Genomic DNA, 15,055 nt, shown 5'->3' with positions numbered 1-15,055 from the left:
TCATCCCACCAAGTTTCTTTTATCCTAACCATATCACATCTACCTTCATGTATGCATAGTTTGAGTTCACCCTGTTTGTTCCCCAGACTTTGTACATTTGTATATAGGCACTTGAGATCTTTATGTCTGACATTGTGTTTACTGTCTACATAACCTGTGTTGTGCCTGCCTGCCCCTACTTTCTTGCCACCTGTTTGATTAATGCACATGGTATGGCACTCACTATTAAATGCTTGGTTTTGGTTGACAGCAAGGTTGATAATCTTACCTGCACAAACATCTCTTTTGCATGCACTGGTATTCTTATTAATTTTAGGTTGCTGGGGACAGAGATGTTCTATATCCCCGCTGTTCAGTTTAAATGTTTATCCAGGAAATCTGTGAATTTAATGCCAATAACTCAGTCCCTTTCTTTGATGGATGCAAACCATCTCTTTTGTACAGTTTTTCATTGGACCAGCTGCGGACATCATGACTAATAAAACCAAAGCCTTCCCTTTTACACCACTCCTTTAGCCACACTTTAAACTCCGCTACATGCTGGCCTTTCCCTTTTTGTTCCTTGTATACTGGTAGAATCTCTGAAAAGATCAGCCTACAGCCCAAATTACTAAGTTCATACCCCAAGCTCTGGAAGTCTTTCTGAACAGAAAGTATATCCTTCTGGGACAGATCATTTGTACCAGGATGTATATAATGATAATGATAATTTTGGTTCCTTTTCATTGTTTCCTCCAAAAATAATCAATTCTCCAAATACTTTTTCCTGACTCATGAATTTTTCAGATTGAGAAGGTGAACTTTCTGTCCTTCTCAGAATTCAATGGGAATGAATTAAAAGATGACTTTTCAGAAGTGGCATCCATGGTTTGGAACAACTTTATGTTTGCAGGAATCTCTGTCTCACATCTATCTATTGAATAATGAGCCTCAAATTTTGAAATCTGGCTAAAGGGAATTTGTCATATTCCAGAGTATCAAATATCTTTATGCCACTGAGGGAAGATTAACTATAGTCTTGGTTGTTTAAGAAATGAACCTGAATCCTAATCGAAGGAATTTTGAGTAATCTCAGTAGGCTATTTTTATTTCGCTTTAGTTCTTTCTTATCTTCCATAAAATAATATCAAATTAATAATAAAGTGGTTATGTACCGTGCATATCTCTGAAATATCAATTATTAAATTTCTGAATGTACATATTTAGTCATTGTTATAGGAATGGGGAGAATGAGTTAATAAAACTTGAATATAGTGTTCTCCTCCTTGCTACATTGTATTCAACTCCCTTTCTTTCTCTTTCATTCTCTTTCAAATAGCTCCATTCATTTCTTCAAGGCATTTCTTTTAACAATTAAGCTGGGGAGATAGTGTTCTTGAATGAGAAAGGGGGAACAACAGGTGGATTTCATGTCACCAACATGATCACATTTCCAAAGGGATCCTTTCAGAGTTAGAATGGGAAAGATGGATCTCCAGGCTCCAAAAAAGAAAGAATTATTCATTGATGAAGATGTGATTGTCTGGAATCCAGCTTTTAACTGGTTATCAAATTATTGAATCAGCTAACCTTAATCCATTATGATCCCTTATTGAACATTGTCTGTTTAGAAATATGATTTTGGTTTTTTTTTTAAAAAAAAAAACAATGTCATTTTTGTTTAATCTTGTTGATAATCAGGCATTCCTTAAATTGACAATATGATATTACAATGTAAAAGGCATGTCGCATGTCTGCAATATGATATTACAATGTAAAAGGCATGTCTGCATTTTTGGTTTGGATTTGAATCAGAAATCACTAGAGTGGCCACTTTTCCATGGGATTGTCACTATATGCAATGATTTACAGACCCTACCTTTCAAACAGGAACTTTCCTACATCATTGCAATTTCCACATTTTTTTAAAGTTGATGAAGTTGAAAAACTCAGTATCTTTTTTGGAAGTCAAAAACAATCACAAACTGTTTTAAACATCTCCAATTTTAAAACCTTCTGTGCTTATTACCAGGTTCTTCCATTTTCCTGATGAAATGACCCTTTTTTCCCTGGATTCTGGAAGAAAGGAAATGAGGGGGAACAGTTCTGCTGCTATGACTGTATTCCACGCCCCAAAGTGATTTAAGATCAAAACAGTAAGGTAGGAATTCTACCACATTTCATGAGGGTTTAATATACTAGATTAGGATGCGTAAAATTAATAAATTGATTTCCAATAATTTGGAATGCCTACATGACAAATTCCTTAATTTTACTTCCAGAAATGGATGACTGTTTTGAATGTTCAGAAGATCACTATCCAAATAAAGAAAAGAAAGGATGTATCCTGAAACCAATGGTATTTCTAACCTTTGAAGAAACTTTAGGAATTGGTTTAGCCTCAGCAGCTATTGGTTTATTCTTCTTGACATGTTGGGTACTTGGAACTTTTATTAAGCACAGGGATACTCCCATTGTCAAAGCCAACAACCGGCCCCTCACCTACACCCTCCTTGTCTCTCTTCTGCTTTGTTTTCTCTCCTCTTTGTTCTTTCTCAGCCAGCCTGGCAAAGTGACCTGCCTTCTCAGACAATCAATGTTTGGCATCAACTTCTCAGTGGCCAAAACTATTACTATGGCCAGTAAACCAGGATCTCAAATGAGGAGATGAAATGGGGAAAAGATTGGCCTTTTCTATTGTCCTCTCATGCTCTCTCTTACAAGTATGTATTTGTATTTTTTTGGTTTTTGACATCTCCCCTATTTCCTGAGTTGGACATGCATTCAGAGCTCCAAGAAATGATTTTACAATGCAATGAAGGCTCAGATTTCTTCTTCTACTGTGTCTTGAGCTACATGGGTATCTTGGCCATCGCCAGCTTTATTGTGGCTTTTCTTGCCTGTAAATTACCTGACAGCTTTAATGAAGCCAAATTCAATACCTTCAGCATGTTGGCCTTTTGCAGCATGTGGCTCTCCTTCTTTCCAGCCTATCTAAGCACAAGAGGAAAAGCCATGGTGGCTGTGGAGTTCTTCTCTAACTTGTCCTCCAGCTCTGCAATACTGGGATGCATATTCTTGCCAAAGTGCTATATCATTGTTTTACATCCTGAACTAAACCACAGGGAACAACTCATAAAGAGGAACTAATGCCATGTGTAATCTTTCTAACGTAGCAGAACTTTTCAAAAAAGTAATAGAATGACTGCTTTCTATAGGAAATTTACATACAAGTTTAGAAACATATACATTTTTTATTTCTGTTAAAGAAGGATTTATGTAGGATATTTATGATTATTATGTTTTATTATGGTTGGCCATTCCAAAGGAAGTTTTCATGTTTCTTCATTGTCATCATTTTTCAAGATTCTTTAACCTAATCCTTTCCCCATACAATACTGTTGAATTTGACTTTGATAATCTAAGTTTCTTGGTTCCTGTTAAGATATTTTGGATATTAGCTCAATGTTCCATGTTATTTGAAATAAAAATAAATAGTTTGTAAATCCCATATATTTAATTACATTTAACAAAAGACTTTCATGCTGGGTGATAACCATTCACTCTATTTAATCAATCTATTTTCATTGCAAACTGCTGCTAGACTTCAATAATATGGGAAATTTGGTGAAATGGAATTAAATGTATTTTTCCTCTGTCTCATCCTTTATTCAAAGTTGTGCTAAACAAAGACCATAATAGAGAATTATTTCAATTAGTTTGGAATCTGAAGGCATTTTTCAATAAAAGTAAAGTTGAAATACAGTGCAAATCCTATAAAAATGTACAGTTGTCTCTGATAGAGAGAGGAATTACAAAAATGAAAATATCGGAGGAAAAATTGTGAATTTTCCCCTAGATAGGAATGTTAGATAACTATATACCTATGTGGTCATTCTTCCCTAGAAGGACCTCATAGTCTCCAAGGAACGTCAGAAAAGTATATATGTACGTACTCATGAATTTATTTCTAGAGCAACCTGTTATCAGATATCAATAATATGGGGAAATTGATGAAATGAAATGAAATGTATTCTTCCTTCTGCCTCATCCTTTACTTAAAGTGTATGCTGACCAATGAACATTAGAAAGAGTGATTTGAATTACTTTACAATAAGAAGTCTGAATGTCAGTGTTCCAAGTAGCAACATCCAAATTAACAAATTCCAAGACGGTCATCTTATCAAAGATCCAGTTTATTAGAGATGTTATATTGGCACATGTGAGAAAAACATGTGAGATTTGTGGGTTTTTTTCCTACCTCAATGAGAATCCAAAATCCAACCTCTGCACCCAATAGTTCATCACATGGTCCAATCAATACTTTATTCCAAGTGGACACTATCTCCAGGAAATCCTCTCCAGGTGCAGGGCAACCTGTCCTTAATTCTCTGAGACAGGAATATTTTTGTGGCTAATCTTCCATCGCTCCTTGAAATCTCCCTCCCAAATTCCCAGGCACTGAATGTGGCAGCCCAGAAGCCTCAGAGAAAAGCTGTCACTGGCATTTTTCAAGAAACTCATCTGAAATTCAGCTCAAATCCTAGAAAAAATGTACACCCCTCTCTGATAGAGGACAGAACTACAAAGATGAACAAACCTTGATGAACATTTTGAGTGTTCACTAGTTGGAGAGGATAGTTAGGCATATAGTTATGTAGGTAGACATGTAGGTAGGTATATGGATAATTAGATAGGGAGGGGGGGAGAGAGAGAGAGAGAGAGAGAGAGAGAGAGAGAGAGAGAGAGAGAGAGAGAAGGCATGTCACCCAAGTAATAATGAAATACTGTAAATTCAGAGAGAAACTAGCTACTCTGTAGCTCTGCAAGTGATACTTCCTCTGTTCATCATTGGTGGCACAATGTCCCATGTACTTTACTAATTTTATAAACTGAAATTCAAAGAACATCCTTGAATTAAAACTTATGACATACCATTGCAAGGAGTTTATTTATTTAAGAGAATTTATATGGCCACCAATTCATTGTCAATGTCTCTCAGCTGCTTAAAAAAATAAAAACCCAATATAGCAACAATAAAGATACACCCCTAGAGATAACTATCAATCAGTTGAACCACTTCATGGGCTCCAACTCACTCTGGGTTCCATAGGGCTATTGGCAAAACTGGGTACTCAGGGCTTTGCAAAACAATTTCAAAGTAGGAACCCATCTTATCTCCATCTGGATGATGTTCGAGAGGGAAGAATCTATCACAAAGAAGATTCTTCTTGTGAGTCCCACCAGATGTCCTCACTTAAGAGAGAGGATGTACAGCATTCCCTGACTCTCTGTTCTACCGGATCATATGAATGTGATCAAGAAGAGGCATTTCTTCAAATAACCTGGTCCCAGGTCATGCAGGTTTTAAAGATGACAACTAGCACTCTGAAAAAATGGATTCATTTTGAACCAATTGGAGTTCTGGATAGTTTTTAACTACAGTCCCATGTAGAGTTCCAGGTTGACTGGTGATTGATTAATTGGTGGCATGGTGTCCTGCATAGTTTGCCACTTTTATAGATTGAAATTTGAGGAACATCCTTAAATAAAACTATAAGACATCCCATTTTCGGCTTAGAGAGTCACCTGCAGCCCTCTGCCAATGAAAATAGAGCTGGGGGTGGGGGTTGCATGGGGTCCCCCTAAGCTCCATTTTTGCTGGCAGAGGCACCATAGGCTGGTCATTCACTGTTTTCAGTGTGGCCCCACAGGCCAGTTCTAAGTACCCGATTGGCCCATGGGCCTTGAGTTTGACACCACTGCAAAAGACATACCATTGTAAAAGGATTTTTTTTTCTTATTCTTGTATGAATAAAAGGTATTTTGTGCAAAAACATAATCTTTATTTCTAATTTATAACTTCTCTGCCTTTCAAATGTTTCTAGATGTGGGGGAAAAAATAACATTGTTTAGAATATATTAAAGTGTTTGTCAGGGGATGTGCAAGATCTTTCTTTGAAGTTTTAGAGAGCTTAAGATTTTTTTTTTAAGTTCTGTGTTGTTGCTTCCCAGAAAAAATGCTTACAGATGGATACCTTCTGGATCTGTTCATTTTCTATTTTGTGAAAAAAAATGGTAGAAAATAAATGTGGTATCTTGAAAAAAAAAGCTCTATTTTTATTTCTCCAATTATAATAATTAAATGTATATTCTATTGCAAATCTCCCTTATACTCCTTTTGTTGGCAGTTGCTCATTGGAAAAAATAGCTGAACCATCTCATCAAAACAAAATAATTATATCCTAGAGGAATTACTGCATCAAAGGATGCACAGAAGGCTATTGAAATTCAACAACAATGAACTGAATTGAACTGAACTGAATTCTTTATTGGCCAAGTGTGATTGGACACACAAGGAATTTGTCTTGGTGCAAATGCTGTCAATGTACATAAAAAGATACATTCATCAAGAATCATAAGGTACAACACTTAATAATAGTCATAATGTACAATAAGCAATCAAATCATACTAGGAAACAGTCAATATAAATCATAAGGATACAAGTGACAAAGTTACAGCCAGTCACAAGTGGGAGGGGACAGGTGATAAGAAGTAATAGAAGATTAATAGTAGTAGTAATGCAAACTTTGTAAATAGTTGGACAGTGTTGAGAAAATTATTTGTTTAGCAGAGCGATGGTGTTTGGGAAAAAACTGTCCTTGTGTCTAGTTGTTCTGTGTGCAGTGCCCTATAGCATCATTTTGAGGGTAGGAGTTGAAACTGTTTATATCCAGGATGTGAGGGGTGTGTAAATATTTTCACAGCCCTTTTTTTGACTTGTGAAGTATACAGGTCCTCAATTGAAGGCAGGTTGGTAGTAATACTTTTTTCTGCCCTCCTAATTACACTCTGAAGTCTGTGCCTTATTGGATTACAGAACCAGACAATAATAGAGGTGCAGATGACAGATTCAATAATTCCTCTGTAGAACTGAATCAGTAGCTCCTTACTGGAAGTGAAGGTATCTATTTGGCTATAAAGTGAATGCAGAGCAACAGAGAGTTTGGTACAAGGGGTAATAATGTCTCTGTCAAATTCACTGCTTCAAGTTTCCACCCTCTGTTCTCTTCTGCCAAAGTATCTGTTCAAATCCTTCTGATATTCAAGATAAAAATTTGTACTTTCATGGATCTTCAAACAGAAAATGATAGATTTTCTCATTAGATGTATTCTCCAATATCATCCGTAGATCAATCTTTAGATGGAGTATTAGATTATATATGCTTCCCTATGGGTAGGATGAAAGGCAAACATTTTCACTATAACAAAAACATCAAGATGTTTTTCCTGATGCTTTTGATGGACAAAGTAGGTACTTCGAGCTGCCCTGCAAGTGATGCTTTCCTTGTTCCACATGAGTGGTACCAGCCTGGGGATTTCATCATTGGTGGGATGGCGTCTCACATTGTTTACCACTTTTATGAAATGAAATTTAAAGAACATCCTGCTATAACACTCTATGATGTACCAAGGTAAGAATATTTCTTAGCTGACTTATATTAGTCAGACCTCCCAAAATTCCTTGTATAAATAACATCGTTATGCATAAATGTAGGGCTTTTTGTGTAATCTATGCTTTTTGTATCTTTCAAATGTATCTGGTCTGATAGAAGAAAATTATTATTTTAAATTATTATTATTTTAAAGACCTTCACATGAAATGTACAAAATTTCAGATCAAAAAGTCTTCTGTTGAACTTATACTGGGGTTAAGGTAATTTTTTAAAAAGTTTTGGCATTAGCTCTCCTCACAGAACATGTGTACAGTAAATGAATACATACATGCTAAATGTATTCATGAAACTTTTTTTTGAAAATCTTGTAGAAAATATAGTACTTTGAAAAAGCCACTGCTTATATTTTTTGCAGTGTATATTAGTTGAAAGTCATGGAAATAATGTGAAAAAAGTAAATTTGAACTCTATAGAAATTAGCAATAAAGGAGAATATTTGTAGCTCAGGGTTTTAAATGAAGGGTCCTTGGTGCTCGCTGAGATTGATTATTTTCCTGCAGACATCTCATTATCCAAACTAGATAATATCCTCAGTGCAGACAGTAATGATGTTACCTACTCTATCTTATGAAATGTCTGCAAGAGAGCCACCAAACTCAGAGAGCATCTCTGTAGAAATTATTAAAATTATCTTGTTACTACTATCAGAGAAAGAAATGTTTGTTATTCATTCAGAAATGATGTCACCTTATGAGAATTTTCAACGTACTTTTTCAACTTGAATAATTAAATCATTTGCAGCATAATCACCAAATTTCATCAACACGTCCTTGCCTTGGCCTTTGCTGTGAAGGAGATCAATGAGGACTCTCAGATCTTAGCTAATATCACTCTCGGGTTCCAAATCTATGACAGTTACTACAATCCAAGGATGACCTACCGCACCACTCTGGACCTGCTTTTCAAGTTCCAGGAATTTGTCCCTAACTACAAATGTGATAGCCAGAAGAATCTCATGGCCATCATTGGGGACTAGATTTTGACACATCATCTTATATAGCTGAAATTATAGGATTCTTCAAGATTCCACAAGTAAACTGTGATGGGGTTGAGAAGGAAAGTATATATATATATATATATATATATATATATATATATATATATATATATATATATATATATATATTTCTGAGGTTCTCACGGGTATTTGTATGTGATCTTGTTGTTCAGGTTTTTCCCATGTAAGATTCGAACTATCTAGGCACGTGATGAAGTCTCATTCATCATCTTCAGGCTTCTGTCTTCGGCTCTGTGTTTCTCAGAGAGTGCAAGCTCACATCACTCTGCAAGCTGCAAGCTCACATCACTCTGAGAAGCACAGAGCTGAAGACAGAATCCTGAAGATGATGAATGAGACTTCATTGAAACGTTGCCTAGATACTTCGAATCTTACGCGGGAGAAAACCCGAACAATCAAAGATATATATTGTTGTTATTGTTATGGACTATTTAATGAGCATAAAAATTAAGCTTAGGTTTGTCTTAAGGTGTACTTCATGACTTAAGATCAACTACTTACCATAACACTCATGCTGAAACTACAATACAAGTAACTGGAAATGAATATCTGGAGACATTCCATACTTGTGGGAAGATTTGAAAGCAGTACACTTTCCCCTATTTAATACATTTCTCTTCTATGTGTTTAAAGGAAAGCCAAGAAATTCCTTCCTCTATTTATATTTAGAAGATTTATAGAAACACTTTGTTCTTTGGATATGTTTTATAAGAAAACTAGACTAAATTATTAGATTAGATTTAATAATTTAACATAATCCTACTCTACTTTCTTTTAGCTGACATATGGCTCATTAGCCCAAGAGGAATTTCAGATCAGTAAGCTCTCTTCAATTTATTTCATGATTCCCAAGGAGGACCATCAATGCACTGGGATTATTCAACTGCTTCACCATTTCAGATGGACATGGATTGGGATTTTTGCTGTTGATAACAACAATGGAGAAAAATTCTTAGAGAAAATGCACCCCTTACTTTCACAGAACGGAATCTGTTTAGCATTTATAGAAAGGCTTTTACAACTGGTCCACTTTGAAGATTTCCCAGAAGTTTTTCAAATAATCTCAATGATTTCCATTAATTTGATGAATAGCAAAGCCAGTGCATTTCTTGTCTACGGAGAATCATTAGCAATTATATGGCTGAGAAGTCTCACATTTCTGGTTGATCCCGAAAGCAAGGAAACAGCATTATTTAGAAAGGTGTGGATCATAACTGCACAGATTGATTTTATATTATCAAGTGCACAGATAAATTGGGATCTCCACATGTTCCATGGAGCTATTTCTTTCAATGTTCATTCAAAAGAAGTTGCAGGTTTCAAGGAATTTATTCAGACCATAAACCCTCTTTCAGTCTCCCAAGATGGTTTTTTACAAGATGTTTGGGAACAATCATTTGAGTGTTCATTTCCAAAATCAGAGTTAAAAGAAACATACAGTAGGAAATGCACTGGGGAAATGAAGTTGGAGGATCTTCCTGCACCTATATTTGAAATGGAAATGACTGGCCAAAGCTACAGTGTCTACAATGCTGTTTATGCTGTGGCTCATTCTTTGCAGGCTCTGTACACATTATGGTGCCATAGGAAAAAAACTATGATTGGTAAAAAAACTGATCTTCCATATATCCAAGCTTGGCAGGTATTCCCTTTGCATCGGACACTTCTTTTATTTCAGTAAGCAGTTTGATGTAGCATTACATTTTGAAGCCATTGTGGAAAGTCTTAATATTTTCTGCATATGGAATGAAGTATGAGAAACAAAGGAGAAAAAAGGAAGAATTTCCTAATTGTGAGAACAGTTAACAATTAGTGGAAAAAGTTGTTTTGAGATTTTTACAAAGGGAAGGAGAGGCATTTGTCCACCTTGAGCAGGGTGTTTGACAAGAAAACTTTCAAGTCCCTTCTGACTCTGTTATATTGACTAAAATATATACAGGAAAAATGGTTTCTGTTGTTATTCTGGTCATCAAGAAGCTACTCTGTAAATTATGGCTTAGATGTTCACATGAGTTATTTAGTAAATCATTGTCTGCTCCAAAAATAATCAATTATCTAAGAAGTTTGTGGCACGTGAAATTTTCATGGGTAACAAGCTAAGATTCCTGTCTCTATCAGAATTTTAGACAACTAAAATAAAGGCAATCTTTTTTACAGGTTTGCAATAATCTCCAGCTCCTGGAGATTACAAACCATGGTCATCCCCATCTTCAAAAAGGGAGACCCTAGCCTAGTTGAAAATTACAGACCCATCTCTTTATGCTGCATCACCTGTAAAGTCATGGAATCAATAATTAATCAATCCATCATCCTCCACTTAGAGACAAACAACCTGCTCTCTAATAAACAATTTGGTTTCAGAAAAAAACCATCCTGCAATCTGTAACCCTTACACTGCAAAAACATATGGACTACACAACTCTATCAGGGCAAAGCAATAGATGCAATGTGCATAGACTTCTGTAAAGCCTTTGATTCAGTGGTACATGACAAATTACTCCTAAAACTAAAATTTTATGGTATCTCTGGACACCTGCATAACTGGATAGTAGTATTCCTATCAAACAGACAACAAAATTGGGAGCGTCCTATCAAATTCTGTACCTGTCAACAGTGGTCTCCCCCAAGGCAGTGTTCTAGTACCAACTCTCTTTATACTCTACATAAATGACCTCTGTGATCATATCAAGAGCAACTGTGTTCTCTTTGCTGATGATGTAAAGCTATTCAACACCACAGACAATACTGCTACCCTTCAAAAAGACCTTGACTATGTATCAGAATGGTCAAACAAATGGCAACTTCAAATCTCAAAAAATAAATGCTCTGTCTTGCATATTGGCAAAAAAAATCAGAAAATAAAAAAGCCTGACTAGTCAAGACCTTGATGATTATCCAACTCTGTCAAGGATCTTGGAGTACTCATCTCTAGTGATCTAAGTGCTAGAGCTCACTGTAACTACATAGCCAAAAAGGCATTAAGAGTTGTTAACCTAATCATACATAGCTTTTTCTCTGGAAATATCACACTACTAACTAGAGCATACAACACATTTGCTAGACCAATACTCGAATACAGCTCATCCATCTGGAACCCACATTATGTATCTGATATTAACACAGTTGCAAAAATCCAGAAATATTTCATAAGAAGAGTTCTCTACTCCTTTACTCATTGCAGAATACCTTATGCCACAAGTCTTGAAATTCTAGACCTAGAAAACCTAGAACTACGCCTCCTTCGGTCCGATCTAAGTATAGTATATAAAATCATACATTACAATGTCCTACCTGTCAATGAATACTTCAGCTTCAACCATAACAATACAAGAGGAAACAATAATTACAAACTCAAGGTTAATCGCACCGAACATGATTGAAGGAAATACGACTTCAGCAACAGAGTGATCAATGTCTGGAATACTCTACCTGACTCTGTGGTTTCTTCCCCATACCCCAAAAACTTTAACCTTAGAATTTCTACTATTGACCTCAGCCCTTTCCTAAGAGGTCTGTAGGGGACGTGCATAAGCATACCAATGTGCCTACCATCCCTGTCCTATTGTTTCTTTTATTTTTCTTATATGTATCCATGTATTCATAACTAAGTTTTTACTTATACCTATTATCTTGTAAGCAATTGACAAACCAAATAAAATAAATAAAATAAAATCTATCTATCAAAGAATGCTTGAATTTCAGATTATGAAATCTGGCTAAATGAAATTAGCGAGACTTCACACTTTCAAATAGCTTTGTACCTATGAGAAAAGATTAGATATGATCTATTCCAAATTAGTTGTTTAAGTAGTAGACCTAAAACATAATTGGATGAAGTTGTGTAGTTCCAAAAGCCTATATTCATTCTGCTTCTATTCATTCTCACCTTTTCTTAAAACAGTATCAAATTAATAAAAGAATACACACATATATTTCCATGCATTATCAATTATAAATTTCCAAGTGTACATATTTAATAACTGTTTTTGGAATGGAAGGAATAAGTGAACAAAAATTGAACATGATGTCCTCTTCTTGATTAATAGCCTTTAATTGCCTCTCTCTTCTATTTCCCTTCGAGTAGCTCCATTCATTTCTTCAAGGCATTTCTTTTAACAATTCAGCTGGGGAGAGAGTGATCCTGAATGAGAAAGGAGAAGCAACAGGTGGATTCGACATCACCAACTTCATCACTTTTCCAAATAGATCCTTTCAGAGAGTTAGAGTTGGAAAGATAGATCTACGGGCTCCAAAAGGGAAGGAATTATTCATTGAAGAAGATGTGATTGTCTGGAATCCAGCTTTTAACCAGGTTTCAAATTAGTGAATCAACCATGACTTAATCTATTATGATCCCATATTGAACGCAGTCTGCTTAGAAATTTAAGTTCTGGGTTTTTTAATATTCTTTTCAAATGCTGTTGACGATCAAGTACTCATTAAATGGAAATTACATTGTAATATAAAAACCATATTTGCATATTTGGTTTGTATTTTCAGAAGAGTGGCCATTTTTTCCATGACGTTGTCACCATGTGCCATTATTTGCTCCCCCTCTCCTTCAGACAAGACCCTTTCTACATAATTATAGTTTCTACATCTTTTTAAGCTTTTGATGAAATTGATCAATTCAGTATCTTTTGGAAATCAAAAATAATTTCCCTGCCTAAAAAAGAAAAATTACAAACTGTTTTAAATATCTCCAGTTTCAAATACTTTTATGCTTATCACCAGGTTCTTCCACTCTCTCTATGTAATGACCCTTGTTTCCCTGGATCCTGGAAGAAAGGGATTGAGGGGGATCAGTTCTGCTGCTATGACTGTATTCCATGCCCTGAAGGAAAGATTTCAAATCAAAATGGTAGGATAGGAATTCTACCATTTTACATTAGACCTAAGCAAACTTTAATAAACTAGTTGGATGCATAAAATTAATAAGGTAATTTTCATTAATATGGATTGTTTAAATGAAAAAGAATCCTTGTTTTTTCTTCCAGATATGGATGACTGTTTTGAATGTTCAGAAGATCATTATCCCAATAAAGAAAAGAAAGGATGTATCTTGAAACTGTTGGTCTTTTTAACTTTTGAAGAAACCTTAGGAATTGGTTTAGCCTCAGCAGCTCTTTGTTTCTTCTTGTTAACTTCATGGGTACTTGGAACATTTATTCAGCACAGGAATACTCCTATTGTCAAAGCCAACAACCGCTCCATTACCTACACCCTCCTTGTCTCTCTTATGTTCTGTTTTCTTTCCTCTTTGCTCTTTCTAAGCCAGCCTGGCAAAGTGACTTGTCTTCTCCGACAATCAATGTTTGGCATCATCTTCTCTGTGGCCATTTCTAGTGTACTGGCTAAAACTATCACTGTGGTTGTGGCTTTCATGGCTACTAAACCGGGATCTCAGATGAGGAAGTGGGTGGGGAAAAGATTGGCATTTTCTATTGTCCTTTCCTCCTTCCTTATACAAGTATTGATTTGTATACTTTGGTTGTTGACATTTCCCCCATTCCCTGAATTGGACATGTACTCAGAGCTCCAAAAAATGATTCTACAGTGCAATGAGGGGTCAGCTTTCTTCTTCTACTGTGTCTTGGGCTACATGGGTATTTTGGCCATCACCAGCTTTATTGTGGCTTTCCTTGCCCGTAAATTACCTGACAGCTTTAATGAAGCCAAGTTCATCACCTTCAGCATGTTGGCCTTTTGTAGTGTTTGGATCTTTTTCTTTCCAGCCTATCTAAGCACAAAAGGAAAAGCCATGGTAGCTGTGGAGGTCTTCTCCATCTTGGCCTCCAGCACTGCATTACTGGGATGCATATTCCTTCCAAAATGTTACATCCTTGTTTTGCGGCCTGACCTTAACCAGAGGAAGCAACTCACAAAGAGGAATTAGTACACAATGTGATATTTCTGGCTCAGAGAAAGTTCTTTAAAAAGAAATAAAAAGAATTCTGTCAATAGGAAACATATATAAAATTATAGGAACATAGAAGTTTTTTATTTCTGTCAAAGAACAATTTGTGTATGCTATTTATGATTATTAAGATCCATTATTATTGCTCATTCTCAAAGAAGTGTTCATGTTGCTGTGCTATTATCATTTCCCAAGATTCTTTAATGAAATCCTTATGAGATAATAGATATAATTATATACATTCATGAAATGGGTACATGAATACATGAAATGGGTACATATAAGAAAAATAAAAGAAAAAATAGGACAGGGATGGTAGGCATGTTGGTGGCTTATGCATGCCCTCTACAGACTCTTAGGAAATATACCACACACACCCACTAGCAGTTAAAAGGAAGAAGCAGCTGCAAGCTCACAACACTCTGAGAAGCACAGAGCCGAAGACACAAGCCTGAAGATGATGAATGAGACTTCATTGAAACGTTGCCTAGATACTTCCAATCTTACGTGGGAGAAAACCCGAATAACCAAAGATCCACATACAAATACCCGCGAGAACCTCAGAAAATATATGTATACTTTTATTCTGCTAATTAAGAAGCCATGATATAGATTATGGTTTA

General features: G+C 35.7%; 1 pseudogene; it reads left to right on the top strand.

The window, feature by feature from the left end:
• Nucleotides 1-7,222: 7,222 nt before the first annotated feature.
• Nucleotides 7,223-14,411, top strand: LOC113453192 (vomeronasal type-2 receptor 26-like; annotated as a pseudogene).
• Nucleotides 14,412-15,055: the final 644 nt, after the last annotated feature.

The sequence above is a fragment of the Pseudonaja textilis genome, chromosome Z (genome assembly GCF_049901715.1).
Source record: "Pseudonaja textilis isolate UNSWEBS1 chromosome Z, rPseTex1.2, whole genome shotgun sequence".
Taxonomy (NCBI): domain Eukaryota; kingdom Metazoa; phylum Chordata; class Lepidosauria; order Squamata; family Elapidae; genus Pseudonaja; species Pseudonaja textilis.
This window is presented reverse-complemented; position numbering and strand designations above follow the sequence as displayed.